The 24981-nt window shown below is 37.0% G+C and overlaps 1 long non-coding RNA gene across 2 annotated transcripts; it reads right to left on the reverse strand.

Moving 5' to 3' along the window:
- Positions 1-296: 296 nt before the first annotated feature.
- Positions 297-12055, reverse strand: LOC122189664. 2 transcript variants are annotated; one of them, XR_006181916.1, is made up of 6 exons: positions 12031-12055; positions 5666-5740; positions 3483-3547; positions 2802-2927; positions 1537-1748; positions 297-728 (listed from the first exon to the last, which is right to left on the reverse strand). It is a non-coding gene; the product is annotated as an uncharacterized LOC122189664 (long non-coding RNA). The 2 variants fall into 2 exon arrangements; XR_006181915.1 differs by lacking the exon at positions 297-728 and having other exon boundaries at positions 1472-1748.
- Between the last annotated feature and the right edge of the window lie 12926 nt (positions 12056-24981).

Below are 24981 nucleotides of genomic sequence, written 5' to 3' on the forward strand. Positions count from 1 at the left end.
AAAAAACTCTTTTACTCTGAGGGTGACAGATTACTGGAGTAAGTTGCCTGGAGAGTTTGTGGAGTCTCCGCTGCAGATATTCAAGACCCAAAATATTTTCCTGGGCAACCTACTCTAGGGAACATGCACTGGGAGGAGGCTGGCCAGGAGGATTTCCAGAGGTCTCTTCCAACCCCAATTATTCTGTGAGTCGAGGTAGGTATTCCATCCAGAAGTCACAACTTCCTTTCCCTATCTACATACAAGTCAAAGCACTAATAACATTTTCATAATAAAACTGTTTAACTACTTTTTTTAGCGAGTACATTTAACTATATTTTGTACAGGATGTAATGAAAGATAGCATGGTTGTTGTGCAAGATGTTCAACTTTGTGTTTCTTGTATGATGTGTCACGAGAATGGGCCATAGTATGAATTTTACCAGCTTCCTTTCTCACATTTCCTCTAAAAAGCACTGCTTCTCCTGCAGTCTTCTAAAGAAAAATGACTTGCATTTCCAAAGGTTTGGGTTTGTTGCTGTTTTTGTCTGGGTAAGAGGACTACTGCACACGATACTGTCCTTCACAATAATGTTTCTGAGCTCTTCCAAGTGTTTTTCTTTAGACCCTGCTGCTAGCTCAAGAGAAGCCAGGCAGCCAATTAATTGTTGATTCAGTATCCTTCAGCTGCCTTGTGCAACACTCCTGCTAGCTGCACACATAGCTCATCAATGGGATACTGTAGATCTCTGAAAAACAAATGAAACAGAAAACAGGTATTAATTTTCTACAGCTCTGAACATGATATTCTTGTCTTAATTTTTTTTTCTTTCCTACCTTTTGTTCATAAGCAACTTCAAAAACCATGTAAAGCTAATGGATAGCAAAAGACTTTATTTGGAGGTATATTATGTGGTTAAGCCATGTACTCTCTTGCAGAGATGGTTTTGATCACAATGGAGAGCTTCTGTCACACTGTAGCAGCTTAGGCATCCCCAGCAGTATCCTAGCTATGATCACACAGTGCCTGATTGGAAGGCTGATCTCTCTGATGTGAGCCCAAAGCAAGTAACAGGATCCAACCTACAAAGGTCCATCGTAATTCCTACCCAAGTGCAGCATATCTCCATTCCTCCTGTCCTTGGGATCTTCATCTCATGACTTATTCTCCAGTGAAGCAGAGGAGAACGAGCTACTGTAGGAGCATTAGTCTTATAAACAAAAATGATATCAGGAATTCCCTTCTGAAATGAATCTCCCATTATTTCCTTTTGCAGATTTTTCATTCCAAAATGACAAGACAGTGTTGGTCGAACTGGTTAAATTTAAAACCCAGAAATGAGATCTAGTTCAGCTTCCAGGGTGCTCACAACACTATGAATAAGGAGTGGAGAAGCTGGATCTTCAAGAGGGAATTTTAATTTCTAAAGAGATACTCCTGCTAGAGCAGGTACAGGCAGCATCTCATTTTCTTGTTGTGAACATACCTACATATACAGTGGTTTCTGCTGGAAACAAGTGACTAAGCAACTTTGTGTGATGGTATCTTTTACTCACAATTTTCCTCTGGATCTTGGCCCCATTGTGTTCATGATGTAAGCATGAGTGTCCCCTTCTTGACTTGCTTCTCATGGCTCAAAGTGAAGGCTGCAGTTTCCTTCCTGTATGACAGCAGCAACCAGCTGCCACACCTCCTTGTTGATGGACTGAGGTATTTTCAGACCTGAAGTTGCATTCCCTCCAGCTGCCACTGATGTATACAATTTTTACTAGGCAAGAAAAAAGGGACTTAAGGGAAGAAAGAATAAAAGTGAATTGTCAAAGGAAATCCTGCTATTGATTTCCACTATTTCCTTCGATTGTTGAATGTCGCTGATGCTGAAGTAAATTTCTACTGAGATGGGAATCCCACGTTAACTATTGTCATCCACATTTGGTCATAGCCAGAATTTAACTCATTTTTCCTTCTTATTTTAACATCCAGAGGGCACAGTGATATTTTAGACTTTATTTCTGAGTAAGCATACTTAATATTTCCCACTGATCTTTGTCTTCCCAGTCAGGCCAAATACACTGAATTAAAAATATTGAAACTTACATTAAATTTATGGCAGCTATTATGGAGTAACACAGAGAAATATGTATGCCAAAGCAATCAACTTACAAAAGTGACATCATTTTGACATTTTTTTCTTCCTTGTTCTTGTAGATTAATTTGTATGTAACGTAATTGAATCCTCCATGCCACTGTTAATTTTGTCCCTAATGAGTTGTCTAAGACGTTTCCAAGAAACCCTTCCAACTTCAAACAGTGATTGAATTTATTCTGAAATTATTATCCTCCTTAAAGCATAAATACTGAGAATGTAGCAATGCTTGCTTTTAAACTTACTCCTTAAAAGAGAGTTTAAAAAACTCTTTCTAGCAATGCTATGCCTGCCAAGGGACTCCACAGCCCTTCTCCATACATCAGACATGATATTATCCTCGTAGGCTTGAGTGTATTTTTTCTACATGAGCACAAGTAGCCTTTACTGGATGAACATGCATCCAGAATGTTCACTATTGTGCAGCTTTGCTTGCAAAAAGCACAAAAACTATCCCAGACAAAAATCACCTGAAGAAAGAATTCAACTAACAGGGCTAGCACTTAATACTTATTAATACACTGAGGATGAAAAAAGTGGAAGACAGCAGCTCAAGCATTGAAGTGATACAACAGGCAGTGTCTTCAAAAACTATGCTACTTATGGAAGTTCTTAAGATTCTTTCCCTATCTGAGCATGATCCATAGAGATTTCCTTCAGAGGACAGTCTCTTACCTGTGGAAAATCTGCTGGTCCTCTGCTTCTTGTACTGCAGCAGACAGCATGGGGACATGGAGGGGACCAAACTGTGACAGACCATGTTATGAGTGATTCTGGGCTCCATCTGTGCTGATCTTAACCCTGTGGATGAAATTATTCAGGATGCTGGCATTGCTGTAAAAGCCAGTTCAGAAGTTTCCAGTTTTCTTTTCTGCCCTGGCAGTTTGTGTCCCCCATGTTAGTGTTTGCCATACCCTCAAGTTTCAATTCCATGACCAATTAAGCCAATCTGAGCACAGACATAATCACAATTTAATATTTTGCTTTGGGTCCTCCACCCCCTCTCTTGTGCTAGCACTGAAACTACAGAGAGCCCTAATAGATTTCTGTTAAGTCCTTGGAACCAGCTCCAAGTCACTGGAAATCATCAATGCCAGCATAAGAGGAATGGAGAACGCCAGAGAAAGGAAGGGAAGATCATGGCAAAGCTGGTTTAGATTGGTTTAGTCTGTTGAGAAACTTCATTCCCATTGCACTAGAACAACAGCATGTGTGGCCGCTCAGTAAGAGTTACCAAAAAATAAAAATAAAATCAGAATAATAATAATAAAAAAAAAGAAATATTTAAAAAGGCCTTCTGGTAAAGAGTTGCACTACTATGTCTGAAGAGATAGAAAACTGCAGCAGAGTACTTACACCTGCAGAGTCAACAAGGTATTTTGTCCATCCTGTAAGTTCCACCCTGTAAATTTCTTCCAGAACTGAACAGTGAATAGAAAATGCAAAGTCAGAATAAAAAGAAGTTAAAAGGCCTTCTTTATAAAACGATAGAGCTAGAATCAGGTCTGTGTTGGAGAAGCTTAAGAGTAACCAATTTAAACAGCTCATTATATTTTAATTAAACATGCAGGTAGATATTCTTCACCCCAATTCAGTCAACAAAAGCCTCTTATGATTTTCAGGAAAGATAGTCAACTCTAAGTGTCTTTGACAGAAATATTGAGATATAAATCATCCCAACTGAGTATTTGGAACAAATTAAAACCAGTCTGCTAGTGTGACATCATGTCTACTTAAATTGAGATAGAGTAATGAACTCCTTAACGCCATTCTAATTGAAGCAGATTCCCCAAGTATTTTTCTTTTCCATTTTAATGTCTTCAGATATGTTTTTACTTCTCACTGAAATGAAATAGCATTTATTTTTAGATAAACCATCTGCCTTGAAACATTTTCACATAAAATATTTATAATTTTCACAGAATTTTAGGCACATGGTGGTTATTTATTTATGTGAAAGAAGGCAGAACTTTCCCCCTCATTAAGCATACAGATAACCTGAGTCACTGAAAAAAATGTTTCCCATCATCTTTCTATCCAGATTTGCCTATATGAGGATAATGTGCTAAAAACTGTTAGCAGTTAAATGAGTTGTGTGATTGCCAGGACATGGAGTACAGTATAGTTGTCCTTAGTCACATGCTGCATCTTGCCCTCTTACTGCTTGTTGAAGAAGGATATTATGAGGTAGCAATCATCTAGCTAGGTGCCTCTTTATGGACTTCTAGTTGTTCAGGGTCTATGCATCTCTTCTAGTGTGAGATGCTCCACTGAATCTCCAGGAGTTAGAAATACTACAGTCCCTTACCTTTAACTGCACATTTGTGGTTGGTTTTCATGTCATTCTTTAAGTATAGCAAAGCCTTATGTTTTTGCATGTAGACCTTAAAGTACAGTTGCCTATCTTTCATAGCACATTATCATCATAAATACTGCTAGTGAAGCTGACAGCATCACTGTACAGTGATGTAGCTATGGTCAACAAATCATTTCATGCCTTGCACCTTTTTCTTTAAAAGAAAAAATAAATTATGTTCAGAATAGATCACTCAAGACATTAGTAGCTTCTTCAAAAGAATGAATGCTCTCTAAAGTAAACAGAATAGCGATGTGACTGGTCTGCACACTCTGAGGATGTTTTCAGAACTCTTAAAAAAAAAAAAAAAAAAAAAAAGTTCCATCACAGGGCACAGCTATGTCCCAAATCACTTCCCTCCTCTGCTCAGATGACTTCAAAGAAACCAAGAAAATGAAACAATTGGCCTTGTGGCACAGTGAACTGGAGTTGATGCATTCTGTTTAGATTTATGGCTATATCTGGGGAAAAAAGGAAGTATTTCTGTTCTCTGTACTAAATGAAGCAACAGCTGCCCTTACAGAGAGGCTCATAACAGGCTTTGGGTGCCTGCTATAAAAGTTCTACTTTCTGGGGCATAGGAAAAAAAAAAAAAAAAACAAAGAGAAATTATTAGCAGAGGTGAACGGAAATGTGAGTACTTTGGTGTTTTGTGTTACATACTTCTGTTTCTTGTCAAGCCCTTCTCACTGCCATTCTGTTCATAGACTACTTTACAGTGAAATACCAAAATAGTTAGCATCTGAGGAATCCATAGGCAAAAAAGACTTCAAAAGCTGCCTTGGGCCAAACCAAAAATGTACAATTTATTACACTAATTTGAATTAATGAACTTTGACAACAAGAATCTGAGTTGCAACCGTTTAAGTGACTTAAGATTTGGGGGGGAGAAGGGGAGAGAAGATACTGAAATTTTGCTATTCTCAGTAAATTCATCAAGGAAACAGAGAAACGGAAAAAAAAAAAAAGTCTCCTTTACTCAACCACAGTTCACACTTGGAAAAAAAAAAGAAAAAAAAAAAAGAAAAAAAAAACCCCAATCTTCCTGTCAACACACAGCCTATGCCTTGAACTTTCAAAAAAATTAGATAGAACTAGCACTGGGTAAGCTAAGCTACAAAAGCTTCAAGACAGTATCTTAACAGGCAGCTGGGTACATCTAAAACCAACAAATATATCTTACAGGTTAGTAGCTGTCATCTTCCTCGGTCCATTTAGACAGTTTCTTGGATGACAAAGAAGGACCTTACTGGAAATCCTGCTGTGGAAACAGTGCCCACCCAGAAAGTGGAGAACCATTAATTTACTTCTTTTTTGGAAGTGTGAACAATGATGTTTTTCAAATACATTTTTTCATTATGTTTCTGCTACCCTGGAACATAAAGGAGCAATGAGAAATTTATTCCTGAGGGAATTTTTCTTAAGGCACAACAACACAGTCTTTCTTTTATATAGCTACATTTAAATATTGGACAGCTGAATCTTAAAGTAAGGAGAACAGTTGCTTATGCTGAAGAACTGTGACAAGATGGTAGCACTCAGTCACAATGTAGAGCCAAAACAGTGCTAGCCACAGCTGCAAAAGATCTTCTAAATTCAATTTTTAAAGTGGTTGAGCAGCCACAGATCTTTTTTCTTAATTCTTGGTTTAGCTAAACTGAAAGCTGAAAAAAGTATTCCCAATAAAAGGCAATTTGTAGCAGGACCCTTTGAGACTGCTGCTTATCAGCGTGTACTGGCAGGGTAGTCATGTACACATGAGTACCTTATGAAATGTTCAGAAATTATCTACACATACAGTACTTTTTATGATTCCTAAATATTCATGGGAAGTGAAGTTTATCATATTTTCTGCCTGCAGATATAGTCCAGTCAGGTTATGATGGAAGTAGCAGCGTATTCCCTTCAGAAATTTTGACCCAGTCGACTCAGTTTGGAGCCTCCTCCATATTTGATTAGTACCAATCAAGTCTTATTTGTAGTTCTGATGAATTAGCCTTTACAAGGGGAGGGGGGGTGGTGGCGAAAATCTGACCCCTAAAAAAAAGCAGATAGTATAGTATTCAGTATAGTATTCAGTTTTTCATTGAACTTGAGCTGCAGTTGTACTTTCTAAGAAGCCTTGCCAGAGTATGCACACACCAAAATATATGCATACATATTTCACATTCTGTGTTTTGTTGTCTAGAGTACAGCATACATTTTGCTCCAGAGGGGAAGCAGAGTAGTTGCTGATGTTTAGATATTTGGGAGGAGATTAGCTGCCAAACTCTGTTTTCAGTTAAAACACTAATAGAGTAAATCTTTCTAGATTTTCCACTGAAGTCTTTTGGAGTGGGTGGCTAGAAGGAAAAGTAACTAAAAATAATAATTAAAAATATAATAAAAGAGAATTGCTGACATATGAAATTGCAAAATCTGACAGGATTTTAAGATACTCAGTTCCTACAACATAACTGCATCCCACAGTTCTGAATATCCTGTGGGTCTTAAGATTTTCAGTCGCAGCAGAAGTAAAACAAGCAGGTCTCAATTAGGTATTTTTCCCAAGGGGAAAAAAATAAAAAAAAATCAAGCTGAACTCATTAATATTACTAAACATGTACTGCTGAAAGACAATATAGAGCAGGGCCACAAAGATGGTGAAGGGCCTGAAGCATCTCTATTATGAAGAAAGACTGAGTGAACTGGGTCTGTTCAGCCTTGAGAAAAGAAGACTGAGAGGGGACCTGATCCAGGTCTATAAATATCTAAGGTGTGGGGGGCAGAATGGCGAGGCCGGACTCTTTTCAGTGGTGAGTGGAGACAGGACAAGGGGAAACGGCTGGAAACTGCAGCATAGGAAGTTCCGCACAAACATGTGCAAGAACTTCTTTACAGTGAGGTGACGGAGCACTGGAACAGGCTGCCCAGGGAGGTGGTGGAGTCTCCTTCTCTGGAGATGTTCAAGACCTGCCTGGATGCCTACCTGTGCGACCTGGTGTAGGGAACCTGCTTTGGCAGGGGGGTTGGACACGATGATCTCTGGAGGTCCCTTCCAACCCCTACAATTCTGTGATTCCGTGAACAACACTTAATATTCAGTGAATGAGTCATAACAGAAAAAAAGCCTTTGGTAAAACTAGTACACAACTAAGTAAAATACAAAAGCATCAGTGGTAATCCATTTATTATAAAATGTACAATTCAAAAAGCAGGTATTTGAATTTTATGAATGCTCCTTAAAAATCTAGAAAGTAAAAATCATTAAAGTTCTATGTGGATTTTAGTTTTCAATTGAAAAGTGTAACCATGTTGATGTCTGAGTCACAAATATAGTCTTTTTTTTTTTTTTGCCTTAAAAAAGAAAAACATTTTATCGGTCAGATTTCTACTTTTCTACTGTATCCTTTGCTTGAGGGTGTGGTAACAAGCCGTATAAATAGCTAGGATTAACTGCATGCCTGAATACTGAAGTGGAACTACTTGCATAAGGTATCTCAGCTCAGTGGGAGTAAAACAGAATTGGGTGTAGAATTATTTGTTTATTACTCATCGTACAGAGTTACTTGACCACCCAAATGAAGCCCCTGGGGCATTATCTGAAATCCAGCAATAAAAAAAGATAACATGCTCTTACAAGTGGTCTTTGCATAATTTTCTTTAGTTTTTACTCTGGACAGTGCTTTACAGCTCATTATTGGGGGTTATTAATTAAAGGGTTAAGAAGAAAGCATTTTAATTTGATCACTGATGTAAGATAATACGTATAATTATAATGTGAGCAAAAGAGAAAGAATTCTGGAAAATACAAATGGCTGTATTAATTACTACAGCAATTAGCCCGCATATAAAAGGACTTAAACCAAATTATTCAAGCTAGTGACAAATTTGGACAGATTTCTTAAGCTGCAAGAACTTCATTGGCGCCATCCTACTTCCTCTGAAGTCAATGGAAATTTTGGAAGTAAACAATGAGACAGTTTGGAAAACAAAATGAAAATGTCACCATCAGTGAGTCATGAAATCTGGAACCATACTCCAAAAGAGTGTCTACATTGTTAAGCCTCCATGCAAGCAAACAAAACAAATTTCGTACTTTAAGGAGCGCACCAATACAGAGAGCAACATCTTCTGACACAGTTCATTTCATCCTGGGACTTGAAAAAGTAAACTAGTTCAACGTCAAGTCCATGTTGTATCCAGAAGGTCTGATATTGCTTTCCAGCTTTTTTTGAGCCTGATGTGTCTCATCAGTTGTCAGATTCTGGGTATTCAAAGCCTAGAATGGGGCAGAGGTCTGGTAAGACTTATTTATGATCGTCTAACCTGACTCTCTCATATCAAAAGCTATGTTTTTGTAGAGATTTTCGAGAAGCTATAGTTTTTATATTCAAATGTTTTCCAAGTGATATGCTTTGGTAACCTGAACAAGTGGAAACTGTGGTAGATAAGATTTTGAGACCAATTAATGTAATCTTTCTGACTTAGAAAAATCTTTCTCTGCAAGGTATAATGAGATGACATTTTCCCCCCACACAAGATCCCTTGTTAGTTAACAGGTGAAAAATGCCCCGTTTGTCTAGAAGGCAGGAGAAAACATGACTGGGACTACCTAAAACCCCCTGTGGAAAATACTATGGGAAAAGCCACTCCAATAAATGCTGTGGGGGAAAAAATATATATATATATAAATATAAATATATATATAAATATATATATATATAAAAATATATATAAAACTGTGAAAATAAGGACTTCATCCACTAGTCTGCCATGGTTTCTTAGAATACAATGGCTGTTCAGTCTGAATGTATTATGCATATATTTGAGTACTGCATACTGGTTGTCAAGGCGCTCTTTTCAGAGAAAGCCTTACTGTTTATTAAAATGTTTCATAAGTCCTTGCTGTGGGAGTAACAAACCTCTCTTCCCTACCGAAGCCAGATCCCGTTCAGAATACAATTTGGAAGGCATGTCCTTGTTAATTTAAACTGCAGAATAGCCTCTCTGTGGTCTGTGTTAAAAATCTATTTGAAAGCAATATCCTTCCCCCAAGTTTAAATGGGTCACGCTGAAATAAAAGCATACTCTGACCCTGACCCTCTGATCCAACCAAGATATTTTCTGTCTCCTAGTGAAGAAGAACACAGAAAGAAACAATATTTCAGACTAATTCTTACTCTCTTATTCTCTATAGTACGGGTGAGAACAAACTAGTTCAACATTTTAGTAAGTTTTATTTAGTTGACTCAACTATAAATGATGGTGAAGCAGAGAAGATTTGTATACAGCAAACATGAGCACTGCATGCGTCTTAAACTTAGGCTGCAACAGAGATATTGTGTTCCTTCTTATTTGTTAGGCAATTCATTCCTTTGCACCATGAGAAGTATTGAGCGAAGCTACAGTGTAATGAGTCAACTTTTGCATTTTCTAAGTTTCAGTCTCTTACGTAGAGGTTTGAAGCATCCAGTTTAAAGTAATCTGTTTTTTTGCAATTATGTAGAAATGATTTTTTGCATCACTTTGATTGCTAGAAATCTGTACTTGTGCTTCTACATACAATAGATATATTAAATCATATATATTAGACCTAACAGCCTTTTGTTATTGGCATATGAAAGCTATTCATGCTTAAAATTATTTCACAGGAAATCAGAAACTGTACAATAGCTAAGATATTATCATTTTTTAACTGCAGCTAAGCAAAATCATAACTCTGCATCAAATCTCAGACTACTGACTCCCTTACTACACCTAACCAACATATAATCATCATTCCTGTTTGCGCTTTAAAGAGACCTCTTCTGGTGAAGAAGTGGGATGTTAAATACTTTCTATGCTATTTAAAATATTTTTTCCTGAGAAAGTTTTAGTCCTTTCTTTTACTGTCTTCCAAAGTCTTCTGTTCCAAAATAGCCCTGGACAACATGGATACAACATGGAACCCCACAGCAACCATGCATAGCTGGGTCTATATATAATACAGATACGTATTATAAATAATAATAGTATATACATCATGCTATATATATATATATATTATATTAATTAATTATAATTAATTATAATTAAATATAAATATATTAATTATATTTATATTACTCTGCCATTTACTTAAGACTGGGCCCTTTATCAAGGCAATTTCCTTTTTTTTTTTTTTTTTTTTTTTTTTTTTTTTTTTTTTTTTTTTTTTTGGAGAGGAGTGAGGTGGGGAAAAAGAGGACAAATAAAATCTCTCAGTGACCCATACCACATATCTTAAACTCAAGTCTTAAACAAAGAGATACAGCACAGCAGGATAAAGAACTGAACGCACAACAACAAAATGCATATTGGATAAATACACAAATGGTTCTGGCTTTTTTTTTTTTTTTTTTTTTTTTTAAACTAAAAAAGAATGTTTTGAACATAAATATTAACTGGAGTTTCCCTATTGAAAAACCTCAAATCCCAGTGCAAAGCACATTCCAAAATAACCCCTGGAGTGAGTAGTCCAATGTAAACAACAATGGCTCGCAAAAAGCATTTTTGGACTACTGATGAACTTTCCATTTTTCTTAAATCTGACAGCTCAGGAGAACTTCCAAGTATGTGCATACATCAACACATCAGTTAATGCAGAAATGGTGTCAAGTATCCTATAAAAATGAGAATGTAATAATCTAAGCTCCCTGTACACGCTGTATGGAAAATGTCCATCACAGAAAGCTTATCACATCTCAGCACAGCTTACACTCCCTTTGCAGCAGTGAGAGCCCTTCCAGTACAAGATACCTGCAAGGGACTGCTTTCTAGAATGGGAAAGCAACACACTGCACTCCTTGATGAATTACAGTAAGGCAAACATGGAGATTACCTACAGATATTTTTTTTTCCATCTCACACAGCTCAAAAGTAAGGCCGCTGTCTGATACTTGTTTTTATACAAAGGATTGTATTTTTTTTTTTTTAATTTAAAGTCGTATTTTTCACTATAGCCTTTCAGTTGTAACTTGCGGAACACTGATCACCTCATCAATTTTACTCTAAAGCCTCAACTGACTGAACATTAACACTTCAGTACTTCATTGAGATGGGATTTACTTGGGTGTACTTTCATTCTTCCTTTAGTAATATTCCAGAGATGGGCATGTATCTGTATGAATAATCAGCTGGATAAAGATTGTGCAAAGGTTGCAGCTTCTGTGGCTCCATAGCAAAATAAGGTCTTCTGTTCTAGCAGCTTTCCTCTGGGAAACAAACTTTACACCCAATGAGCCAGAAAACCACGGTTAGACAGTATTCCTCCAGAACTCCTTAACACAGAGCATACTGAGGAGAAATGACTGAAGTTTTTGCCTTATATTTTGCGCTTTTGAAGAAAACTGTATGGCCTCCGCTTTTGTTTAAGGATCCAGACGCTACTACTCCAGTTCCAGTTCCTTCTTCCACATTGTTACAGCATCACATGATGGAAAGTACAGCAATAATAGTGAGGGTAGAAAAGTCCTAGGCCACAACAAATTAAAACAAGCTCAAATACAGCAGCTGTAGACAAAAATGAAGGAAGAAAAATGTACTTACCCTTGGAAGGACTCAGGTAGACAGGGATTTCCAGCACAACATTCTCACCTCCACTGCCAACTCTTAAATGAGGTCTGGGAAGGGGTGGGTCTTGAATCCACTGATCAGGTGCATAGCTTGCACCTGAGCTGCCCTGGGTTGGTCCTGCCTTCGTACCAGGTGCTCAATCACGGTTTCAAGCTGTGACAGCATTTCTACTACACGTGCCATTTTTTTCCTGACATTTGACTGGCTAGAGGAAGGAGTCTATGGGAGGCAAGAGAGACCTTCATATCCAGAAAAACAGTCAATAAATCTCTGTGGCACTGTATCCTACTTTCTGTCCACACTAAAAGAGAATCCCCTCTGCCCATAGCACCACAGGAATCTCCAGTTTTTTACAGAAAGGAATTCTTCAAAGGAAAACTAGGGCTCTGTGAATGGACTGTTTCACAACCATTTACAATCTTCCCCTTACAAAAAAAATCTTACAAAACCTGCTTTTTTTCTTTCATAATTTAGACATATTTGAAGAACAAAAGAAGCTTTCTCTGAATATATTTTGTGCACATGGGATTTAAAACATTTTTGTGAACATTTTCAGGAGAATTCCTTGTATTTTGGAAGGTTTGTGAAAATACAGTAAGAAATGAGATTTTACTGATGAGTTTTTTGAATGAAATTCATTCAATGGACTTTCAAACCAAAGGATCTTCAGACCACACATACATATGCTTTTGCAATCTGGATATGCCTTAAGCCAATGTACTCAATCATTTCTGTGTTCAAATAAGTAGCATAGAAAGCCTTCAGGCTGCCTTCTCTCTCTTCCTTTTACTTCTTAATTTCCAGTGACTGGCACAGTTATCACACCACTGCCCTGGCCTGCCCTGCCAGGTAGCAGGGTACTCATCATCCCTTTATGCTGTGGCCATGCCCATTCAGAATTCCATTTGCTCCACTGTAATAAAGGGTGATAGCTTTTCAAAAGGATTAATGGCCTGGAGGATGGGCTTGCTTGTAGCATCTGACTGTTAAACATTTTAGCATATTTACTCAGGATATTTTTCTTCCACCTACATTTCTGTCAAAGATCTGAGTCATGCATGCACACATTCCCATGATATATTTCAGGTAAGCAGGCTCATTAAATTCAGTATGGTAAGGTATATATGAGTTTTCAAACTGATTTCAAACATGAAGTTGCAGGCCTTTATTATTATTTGAACACCCTTTGCAGCACTTGTCTATAAAGCTTGTGCTAGAGTAAGGCTCCTGTGGTATTTGGGGCTTCCAGAGTGGAGAAGATAGATATTACCTGTTCTGCCATAAAGAATGAGAAAGAAAAAACTCACTGCTTTGCCAGCTCAGAGCCCACTTGAAATCTCATGTTTCTGGGAAATGAGAATGGTTACTATGCGTCTATTACAATTATGCAACAGTTACAGTCATATCTTTCTGACAAATATTTTGCTTAGTGTAGCCGTTAAGAAACATGGCTGGGTGTGACTCAAAAGGTGCTGAGTATTTTCTTCAAGGTCTGAAGCATCCCTGAGAGATGTTGAGAACTATCATGCTTCCAGGTCTCAGAGATAATGCAGAATGAAGAAGTCATGGCAGCTGATCTCTTCTTCCTTCAAAGTCACTAGGAAAACTTTCTTTGTGATTCAGCTAACAGAGAACTCAGCTGCAAGTTGGTCATCTATCTCCGCAACAGGGAGCTTCATCCTGGTAACACTGCGTTAGGCACATAACATTAAACTTATCTCAACGACATCGTTTCTGCATCTCCATTCGAATCTTGAGCTTGCTATTGTTTGTTCTGTTGTACAAAACTGTGGGAAAGGAGTTGAAGAACATCACAAATATTTACTGTAGGCTTTACCAGCAATTAAACTTTATATTAGGCCTTCTTTTCTGAGTAGCATCAGATTATGAAGGGCCTAAAGATCCATGCTCCCACCACAAAAGAAATCACTGATACAGAGCAAAGATATTTTGGCACTATTTATTGTATGCATGTAACTGGCTAGGACTTAGATAGAGGTCATGAAATCACATGGAAGGAATCCCTTTTTTACCTCAGGAATGTTATCCTGCTTTGCCATGCCTGCTTCACAGGGAACCTTTAAATCTCAGGAGTTAAATTCCTAGTACAGATGTGAAAGCAGAAAGCAAACTCCCCTGCATACAATGCCTTTCCTAAAAGTCTGGCATCACAAAATACAAACAGCAAAGAATTTCTTCTAAGACTGGAGTCATGCTCACATACCATAAGAAGAATACTTTGTGAAATTCTGTGTTATGTTTAATATCATCAAGTGATACTAGCAGTAAAATAATTGAGTTTGGATCCTTTAAAAAAGTATTTGTACATCTTAGATTTAATAAATATAATTAATTCTAATCAGAAATTATCTGTACTCTAGAGTTGTTAAAGGGAAAGTGCGTAGTTTCTTGAGTGAGATGAAATTGATGTTCTTCATCTCCGAGAACAGAAGACTAGATCTTCATAGTGGCTTATTAGAATGAACAAGGGAACTAAATCTATAAGAAATAAGATTTCTCCAGTAAATAATGTTTTCTGAGATGAAAGGCATGAGGATTTGAACAAGGCATGGCCACACTAGTCAATAACACAATGTAGCTGTAAAAAAGCGTATTGCAATCCCTGCTCAAGCTACAGTGAGCAAATCTGGGCTAAGTGCCTTCCCAAGAGCAACTCGAAGGTGAGAAGTGCTCCGCTACTCTCCTCTCCCCGTTACTTGGACAGAATGAGGTTCCAATGCCTTAATTTTTTCTACCTGCACAGTGGAGATAGGTACCACGCTACCCCCATTCACTCTGGTCACCATACGAGTGAATTTTTGCTCCGAAGAATCTTGTTTAAGAAGATACATTGTCAAAATTTGCAACATTCAGGGACTTAAAACTGAAAATAGGCAGGGTAGCAAAGGTTTTGCCTTAGCCAAAAATAATTGGTGAATTTTTCATGTCATCTGTCAGGTTAATTCTACCCTCTCCACCACACAAATACATTTATTAAAGGACAGCTTGTACATTTACTTTCTTTAGAATTATTCCCAGCTATCAGTGACAGCAAACCCAAATTATTTTCTGCCTAATGAAACTACAGCTGCTGCCTGAGGCATAAATACACAGATGGCTTGAATGTTCAGAACTGAAATGCTACGTTGGCTGCTGAGATAACCCATTAGGTATATACTCAGAAAAAAAAATGCTCTCTTCAAAAAGAAGCTACGCAGTAACTGGAATGTTATTTGTAATTTCTGCTACAGTCTCTTCTCTTGGAGACAGACCCCATAGAACCTTGCTCTAAGATGCTGCCTGGAAAAACAGATTTGTACTTGTTGGCTTTATCATAATGAGGAGTGCATAGTGATTTTTATTTTGGAAAGTGCTTCATAACTCTGCTGCTTTCAGTCTTCAAAGGTGGAAACAGCAATTCACTCTTGATTCATTTCCTTTTCTGTAATTTATGCAAAGAAGACATTTTCTTACTGGTTTATATCTACATTAGCATGTGAAAGGAGAAAGTGCTGAACTTCTGCAGCCTGAATGACTATATTCAAAGGAAATCTTATGAGTAACACCCATATTTATCCAGTGATGGCTTCAACAGGATTAAAAAATTAGAATCAACTCAAGTAGTTTGTTTCCATGTCCAAGAAATATCAAGAAATTCTGCTTTTCCTGCTTGTGTAAAGACCCAAATCAAGACAGTTTGTGTTGGGGTGTAGAGCACACTCTATCCAGCAATAAGATGAAGGAAGAATCATACGGAAGGATTAGTACAACTAGTCATAGAGGTTGCACACAGTTCTTTCCCCATTACAACTTCAGATGTCTTGTCTTATGTCTTTCATGCTGTAAGCTTTGCACCTTCCTCTGCTTTTCAAGCCACATGTGCCTGAGCTGTTTCCTGGTCACACAGAAATGCACAATTTCTGTGGCTACATTCTTATAATAGAGGATAAGATTTCAAAATTATTAATCTCATGCCATATACTTACATTCTGAATGACTTCAAAATCGATGTCTTGTCGATGTGAACATTGATGACACAAAAGTGAGGGCTTCAAAGATCCCTCTCTCAGTAACTAATACTGAAGTTCTCCCTATTTACCCACTCCTATCCTTTTCCTGCATCTGCAAAATCTGTTTTTCCTCCTATAAAATGTAATAATGTTTGTATAACAATACATATATACTGTTATTTTGCTACATCAACTAGAAAGTTTCTGTGAGAAAATAAAAATTTTGGTGCATCCAGGAAATGAAAAATACATGTTCTCTTGAAAGAAAACAGTCTCCTCTGCTATGTATTTTATGTGTATCTGCTGTTTCCTAGTACATATAATGAAGTATATGTACTTACATGACATATAATGACTTGTTTCTTGTTTTTTTTTTTTTTGTTTTGTTTTTTTTAATAGTTTGGCATTAGTGTGATCTGCTTAGAAAGCACCCCATTGTCCTCCAGTTTACCCTGAAATTAGCTCAAACACCACTGATTACCTTTGTATTCTACAGAAAGCTGCTTGGACACGGTCCTGGGTACCCTGCTCTGGGTGTCTCTGCTTGAGGTGTGGTTGGGCCAGGTGGACCCACCTCAGCCAATCTGTCATACTGTTATTCTGGGAAGACCACCTCAGACAAACAAAAAATAGATTTGCTCTATTTGCCATTTACATTTTCTTTGGTTCTGATTAAAACACTCATTCTGCTTTGCTCAAGGAGAAAATCATTAAGCACGTAGATTTTAGGAGCTTGTGAGGACAGATTTCAAAATGGTTTGGAGCAAGAAAGAAGATTTATTTTGAACAGAAATTTTTGGTGGCTGAAAAGTTTCAGTCTAAATTTAGCATTTTGTTCAGAAGCATCCTGTCCTTGTGTAAACGCCTAAGACTGTGTACACACAGGCTTTCCTGAAAGCACTGTTTATTTGCAGATGCCAAGATGTCCCTCAGAAAAAATAGCTCACCCAGCCTTACAGAAAGTGGAGGCAGAACTTGCTCCCTCAGCCAGGGACAGCCAGCTGGCCGCATGTGTTCCAGCCACCAAGGGAAGCTGATGGGATACCAAGCCTTCCCAAATTGCAAAGGCCATGAATATCTTCAAGATCTCTGTGAGTTGTTCTGCTTAGCAATTAAAGAGTTTAAAATTTGGATTAAAATATCCATTGTGTAAATGGGTCTGCAGCCTGAGCACAGATTCAAGGCACTCTCTGAAAACTCCATTAAGTTTCAGTGGTTCTAAGCACAAAAGAACAAAGCCATTTCTTGAGCAGTGAAAATACAAAATACAATGAGGGTGATCAGGATGCAGATGGCTGAGGTAAGGTTTTGGTTTGGAGTACTTTGTATTCAAGATATAAAAATTACGTTTACAACTATTTCTACTAGCTGCAGGAAACCATCCACAACTTTTCAGGATATTGGGCCAATTAAGTTCCATAAGCTTTGGTGCTGTGTTTTGCATCAACAGTAAGAGAAACCTAAAAATATCCATATCTGTATTTTACCTCAGATTCTTTCTTTTAAATAGTCTGTAAACAGAATAACTAAATCTCCATGCCTTGTTTTCCTTTGTGGAAAAACAAAGACACTTATGCCAAAAAAATCTCAAGGCACAGTGATGCTGGGTTTGGACATGCTGAAATACACATCAGAGAACATTTTTTTGAGAGCCTTCTAGTAGAAGTGTCATCTGTGAAAGAGAAGGAGTGGAAGGGATTATCAGACCTGGGAATTTGTTTACAGCTTTGTGAAATCTTTCCTTTTGCCAGTGTTATAGCTCTAAATGTGAGGTGACATTTAGTGGTGACATTTAGCAAAACAAAGACAGCCTTTTCAAAAATCAGGTATATTCCTGCAATCTCTTCCCAGTATCACTACATTCTGTGGTTATTTTTAATCCTGATGTCAAAGTACAGGCATTCTGCTTAACTCCGCAACAACCACAGTCCAAAACAGTGATAAAGGCAGTTCTTGTCCTGTGCTGTTTATTGCTTTTCCCTGTCACTGGTGGCACCGCAGGAGAAGGAACTTCAGTCTTACGTAAATTTTTAATAGAATCATTTTTCTGCTGTGGGGGAACTTGGAAAGAAACTCCTCTATGTCTTGGAGCTGACTGTCATACAAAACCTCACCAGAATTCCACATGCCAAATGCAGAAAATTCTTGCTGATAAACTGAAAGAATATTTTACAGTATTAAAATGTCTTGTTAAATACCCCAAATAATTCTACAGTTTTCTCTACAAATACTTACTAAGTTATAGAACCATTTTCATCTTCGTGCAGCTACTTTCTACTTTAGAGTTTCTCCTTTGAGTCCTCATAAGAGCACTCAAAAAAAAAAAAAAAAAAAAAAAACACAAAAAACAACAACAACAAAAAAAGCCATAGAAAAACCAAAACAAAGAAAAACAAAAGAAAAAACAAAAAAGCAACAAACAAACTGAAAGAAACAACAAACACACCATGCAAATAAAATAATAAGAATGTACCTGAGGGATGAAAAAAAACAACACCCCAAATTGGTTATGTCTCAAAATAACTTTCTGATTTTTCTTACTAAATATTTGTGCTTTATGTTCATGGTGCTGATTCAACAACACAATGCTTTCTATTGATCCTCATTAGCATATTAATAATCTTTTAATTTTTTACTTTTTCTTTTTTTTTTTTTTTTTTTTTTAGATATTGAAATAAAAAATAAAAAAGGGAAAATAAGTATCTACCACAACTTTTATAACTATCAGTATTAAAATTATCAACATAAAACCAATTCTTAATTTTGTGCACATATCATGTTCCATTTGGATGCTTGCATACTGGAAGCTGAAGCGTATTGTTCCTTTCAGGACTAATCATTTAGAGACTTCAGCTCTTCTCTGGCCCTTTTAAATCTCTGACTACTCTGCTTACTGTCCTCTTTTTATAACTACGCCTCTTAGACACCTACTACAATGATCTATGAGACTTTCTGCATATGTCTGATCTCCTGCTTACATATCTTTCAAAGTAAAGGGAACTTTACTTTCTGGGTTCCCTCCCTTTCCTAACTGACGTTCTGCAGCTCTGTCTATAACCAGTATTTGTCCTACTGCTCAATCCTGCTCCATGCAGTTTTCCTTTCACTGCTGTATAACACTGCAGTATTCTGCTGTAGATACTCACATTCCCTCTGGCTGTAAAACCAGGTTTAGTGATATTTATGAGAACAATTTCATTACTAAAAAATTACCAAATCCAGCAGCAAATGTAACATGCATTCCAGAGAAGCTAAAGACACGTTTTCCTTGGCATTCACAGCAATGAGGTAAGAGAATTTAATGAGTTTGTGGTCATATAACCAGACCACCAGCAGAGAGTTATGAGAAAGCTAGACTCACTGAATAAGGAAAATTGTAAAAAGCTTACATGAGAGCCATCATTTTGGTCTTATACAAACCACAAGCTTTAATTATGCAAACTATATATAAGCTATGCTTTTTTTTTTTAGCTTTCTTCCTGTATTTTAATATTACTACGTGAAATAAGAAGTTGAGTTTGAGATTTTTTTAAGTGTGCTTTTACTGGAAAAAAAAAAAACCAACAAGCCACCACAAACAAACAAACAAAAAAGCCTCCCCAAAACACCAGCAGGAGATCAGAGTTGTTAATCAGCATGACCTCCTGTAGGCCTTTAATGTATAACTTGAATTCTGAGTGGGCATAACTATATAGGGTTTGATTTCTAAGCTATTTGTCTTCTCTAAGTGGGCTATATCACATATATCATGATCTGAAACAAATACATCCTGAAAATTGATTTCATATTTGCTTTTTAAATTAATTTTATGTTAGGATGGACTGTTGCTTATGCAGCTTGAAGCTGATTTCTTATGAGATAGGAGCCATATGACATTTTGCAGTCAGGTAGTGTGGAATTGCCCACTTTTGCTTTGGAGACTGGCCCAAAACATGATGAATTTGATAAACAGTGATTTCTACTGCCTCTGGGATTTGATTGCATCAGCAACACTATGACTGGACTTAAGTAAGATATGCTGGAAAACAGAAACAACCCCCAAACAAGTTAGTTAGTTTGTGTAGCATGGTACCATATCTTGCTCAATGAAGAGCAACCTGTCTGTGATTCAGAAAAAATGTAGCTGAATAAACGTGATGTGATGCCTGAACTAATTAACCCCGAGACTGGGTTGTTTGGTAGTGGTAGATTTGTCTTTGCTTCCTCTGAAGGTGTAAATTTTTGGCCATCTGCTTTCCACTAAAAACATGGAACTAAGTTCTACAAATGCTATACGTATCTATATTACATAGTACATACTACATAGTGTATAGTATATATATATTATGTGTATTTATGCTATATGTATATATATATATAAAACAAATCTGAAAAACCTTTGCTAGGGTAGATCTTGTACCTAAACTAGTGGGAGCTTGAGAAAACTTGGAGTGGATAATGGACTATTATAGACAGGAGAAAACTCCCACAAAATTGCCTAACTTGGATTGACATAAATGCTTTGCTTTCTTGGTAGATTGCTATCAGATGGCTTTTCTTGTTTACCCATTCCCTATACAGTGGCAGTGGTGGTACTACAATGCCCATCTTTAACTCAATAATTCAACATTTGGATATTAGTACAAATGTAAGATAAGAGGATTAATTTCCCTGCATTTCTTGCTGAATCCTGAGTCTTTGCCATAAAGCAAGCACAATAAGTTTAATAATTCTGTCATTGGGTATAAGTGCAGAGGATGGGACAGAGAAAGACTAGAAAGAATATGTCTCTCCAATGTTTTAATTACACATTTTTTGTCTCACGAAAGCCACTTATAGAATGATGCTCTATGTCAAAAACGCAGAGAAAGTGAAACAGCGGATTTTATTCTGTCTGTCAAAAATCTTTTAGGTATTTCTACAAGATGGCTCAGTTTTGAGAGCAGGGGCTGAGAAAACATCATGTAAGTATGAGTTCCATTTGGGATGCTACAGTATTTGCTTGGAAGGTATGCTTTTCTGACAGAGCAGGGAAAGCAGCATTGTGGGTGAATGACACATTTTGGCTCTCAGGTAAAAGACTGTTATTATCAAATCCAGTTCTGGATACATTTTATTTGTGTGCTTGAATATCAAGGAGCTCAGCAGAAACATTGCCAGTGGTAGCACAGGTTTCTACCAGAAGTGTAGGGATAAGTCTTGTACTTCAGGAATATGCTAGATTCTATGCACTGATGTCATAGATCTGAAATGGAAATGCCAAATATACTGCGCACGTGTAGGCTGAATCAGGCTCAAAATTTACATTTCAAACTCTTTCAAGAGAGTTCTAGGCCTTCCTATGAAAACATACAACATCCTGCAGTGTGATGAGAAGATTTGCTAAAGCTATCCCAGGCCAGACTCTAGTGGGATCTGTTCAGAGTACATTTAGAGGATCATGTCCGACAGGCAAGACAAATGTGACACAGACCTGGACAGATCCAGAAAAAACACTCGTCTCGAGAATTTAATGAGAGAAATACAGACATGTGAGGACATTTGATGCCTCCCAGGCAAGTATGCTACTAAGAGTGAGTTTTAAGCTTCTGAATATTGGAAATAGTTATGCCTCAGGTCCTGTTGCAGGAAATAGTGTTGAAATATAGCAGCAACAATTTAGCAAAGGTCAGTGCAAGCTCTTATGGGAGGAGAAGATGATTTTTGATTCAAATTAAACCTTAATTAAAACCGATTTCACCCATTCGTGTTCAGACCCTTATTCCCACATTAACAACAAGATGTGTAAACACAGGTATTCTGTTCAGCATTCAAGCATCTAGGTGCTGTATCCACATGGTCTGCTTAGGATTCTTTGTGAAGATGTTGAAGAAGGATGCCATTTGCTGAGTTCTGCTTGCAGCTATTATGTTCTCCTTGGGTTGGCAGCCATCTCTTGCTTTAGGCTATGCTTTTCCTCTGCCAGTAGAAACCTTCCCATCTCATCCCACCTCTGTCACCAGGACTTGCTCACTTACTTGGTCCTGTGATCTGGATGTTCTAAAAAGCTGCAAGCAGACATAATGCTACGCTCTTGATTTCCTGTTTATCTAGGTGCTATCACAGCATGCTGTTCTCATAAGATTTCTCCCATGTCTTTCCTTTCAGCCTTTCATAAACAGACACAGATTGGATTTTTTGGGTAACTTGGTACATTCAACAACATGTTTGAGAACTTCAGGAAGCCCCATGCTCACGAAGTGAAACAAAACTGTATTTTTCTAAGTGAAATTTTAAAGAAAGATTTCTCGTCTCTTGCTCATACAAATTCATTCCATCCACAGGAACTGCTGAAAGCTAAGGCATTGGATTAATTTGCTTTTCACAAAGAAAGAATATAAAACTGTATTGCCAATAAGAAGTGAAAAAGTAAAATCTTAAAGCACTGCTATTTAAAAACTACATTCTCTTGAGACTAATAAATAATTTCATTTCAATGCAAAAAAAATTTACTAACCTTGAAATTTTGAGGTCATCTAACGACTTCCTCTTTCTTTCCTGTTTTCCTATGCTTCAGGCCAACAAACTAGCATTTATTCTGAAAATAGAACTTGCTTCCTCAAGCTGTCCCTGGAAGATAGTCCCTGGAAGATTTAGTGTTTTGCATATTTCAAGTGTATCTTAAATATTTAATTGCTTCCTTACACTTCTGTCCCTACGCACGATCTGTGGTTTTATTTCTTTTATTTACATTGGAGAACAAATTTATTTATTTATTTATCTACGTAACACTTTATTTATTTATTGGGTTCAATCATTTATGTGTCTTTGGGCAAATTATGCTGCATGTCACTGTAGACTGACCATAGGAAACATGGAAATTCTTAATCTGAAATGTACTAGTCTTGATCAGATCATTTAAAGTAATCCCAGGTCCAAAAAGATAAATATGGCTGCAGGCATCACTTGTACAAATAAAACATGCCAAATCCCTATCTTAATTTCTGGAAGTTGAATTTCTTCTCCTTTTCATTTTTCCTCTTGATGTTAGAGTCGTGTACTCATCTGGTGTAAATTGAAATCTCTCTATAAGGTTGGAATTAGGCTGATTTATACCAGCTGAGCCAATCTCCCCTCACTATGCACACTTTGTGCTGTCTGTGTGCTTCCAGCTGTGTGCTTCTTAAGAAATGGCCTCCAATAGCTCTCTAAAAGCTATTTCAAGTTTAAATTTTGTTGCTTTCCTTTTGTAAGAAGCTTCGTGGTGGAATGCTATCATTTAGAATCAACAGGGACCTCTTGTTTAGAAGTAACACCTTTATGTCAAATTTCAAGCAGAAAAGTACATCAAACTGTGCTTTCATCTTATAACATTGGGTCTAGCAATGTTCTTAGCTTCTACCAGACTGTGATTCTATGGTCAGTAACATTAAATTTACCTCTCTGGATTATTTAGTAGTATAAATCTGATAGAAACAGCAATGCTTAGTAGTCAGACTGAATTATCCAAATTCCAGAGTCGTTTCTTGCTCTCCCGGCAAACTATTGTACTATAGGATTTTCCGGGGGGTGGACTGCCCACAGCTTGAACTTATAGTTTGAACTCTACCTTTCTGCATGGGGTTCCAGATAAAATGCATGTAATTGGCAGAATAACACAATATCTGCTTATCAAAATAATATCACTGAGATATTATTTTTATGTTTTTTTTGGGACACGGAAACTAAGAAAACCTGTACTGTGAAGTATGTATAGAAGAAACAATTACATGCGTACCCTATCAGGTAGTCTTCTGCAGAATATATGAACATCTGGGCTTTCTCTTAGACTTGTACATAAGATGCAAGATAGTGCAAGACAGATATGTAAAGAAAACACATAAAGAATATTTTCAGTATTGGAAAAAAGAATTTAATAGAGATTGTCAAAACTCAGTAAAGCAAGCAACCAATATAGTGTGCATTAAGAAGACAGTTTCTAAAGCTGAAAACCCAAATCTGTGTCTTCTTCCCTACGAATCCTTATTTTCCATCTCTTTCTCAGAGATGAGTCACTCTTGAGCCCTTGACTCTTCACAGATTCAGTGTTGCATATTAGGTTTTCAGATTTTTCTCACTAAATGTGGCGATCACATTCCTCCTAATAGGAAGAGGACTTCCTATTCATAAGTTCATAAGTGAAAAAGCAGCTGCCACTTGAGCAGATTAAGAGCGAATATCCAGATATTTATGGCAAAAGAATCACTGAACTTTTTCAATAATCTTGTGCAGTTTTGCATATGGTAAATATCTAGGGTATGTGTATATGTCTATATGCATAAATACCATAGACCGTAATACAGAGATACTTATTACTATTTTTGTAAAACTTCATTTTTAATTACACAGCAATGCACAATATTGAGAGAAAAATCAGTGCTGAAGAGTTTTTCTGATGGATTTAATTTTGTTGCAGTTTGGGATATCCACCTGGTTCAGATATATTCCACACAAAGTTTCATGAATAGCCAAAATGTATATTTAATTTTGTCATCTTGCCAATATTCTCGTTCTTTACAGTACATACAAGCATTTCTTGCTTGTGGATTGCTAACCTTTGTTACATGTCAGCCTTATACAATATATTTTTTGTGGCCCACATAAACCTCAGTTACAGGCTGGTTTACTTGTCAAGAAGTTATGGCTTAACATAACTCTTTAAGATAAATTGAATGCTAGTATTTTCATTGGTAGCATTGTTTATCTCTTTCAGTCCACCATCTCATGGACACATGGTAATTTTGAAGTTGAACATCTCCACCAAAAATCTCTGCAATTGCACTACTTCGAAAAAACAGTTTGTTTGTTGGTCATAAGTTCAAGATAGCTCAGATGATTCAGAAGTATTTTCACAGATTCAAAGCATTATTATATTGTGTTTGTTTGTGTTTTTCTAATAATTGCAGTTTATGATAAA

Source organism: Lagopus leucura, unplaced genomic scaffold, assembly GCF_019238085.1.
Source record: "Lagopus leucura isolate 7727_CA_CO unplaced genomic scaffold, USGS_WTPT01 Super-Scaffold_100157, whole genome shotgun sequence".
In the NCBI taxonomy this organism is placed as follows: domain Eukaryota; kingdom Metazoa; phylum Chordata; class Aves; order Galliformes; family Phasianidae; genus Lagopus; species Lagopus leucura.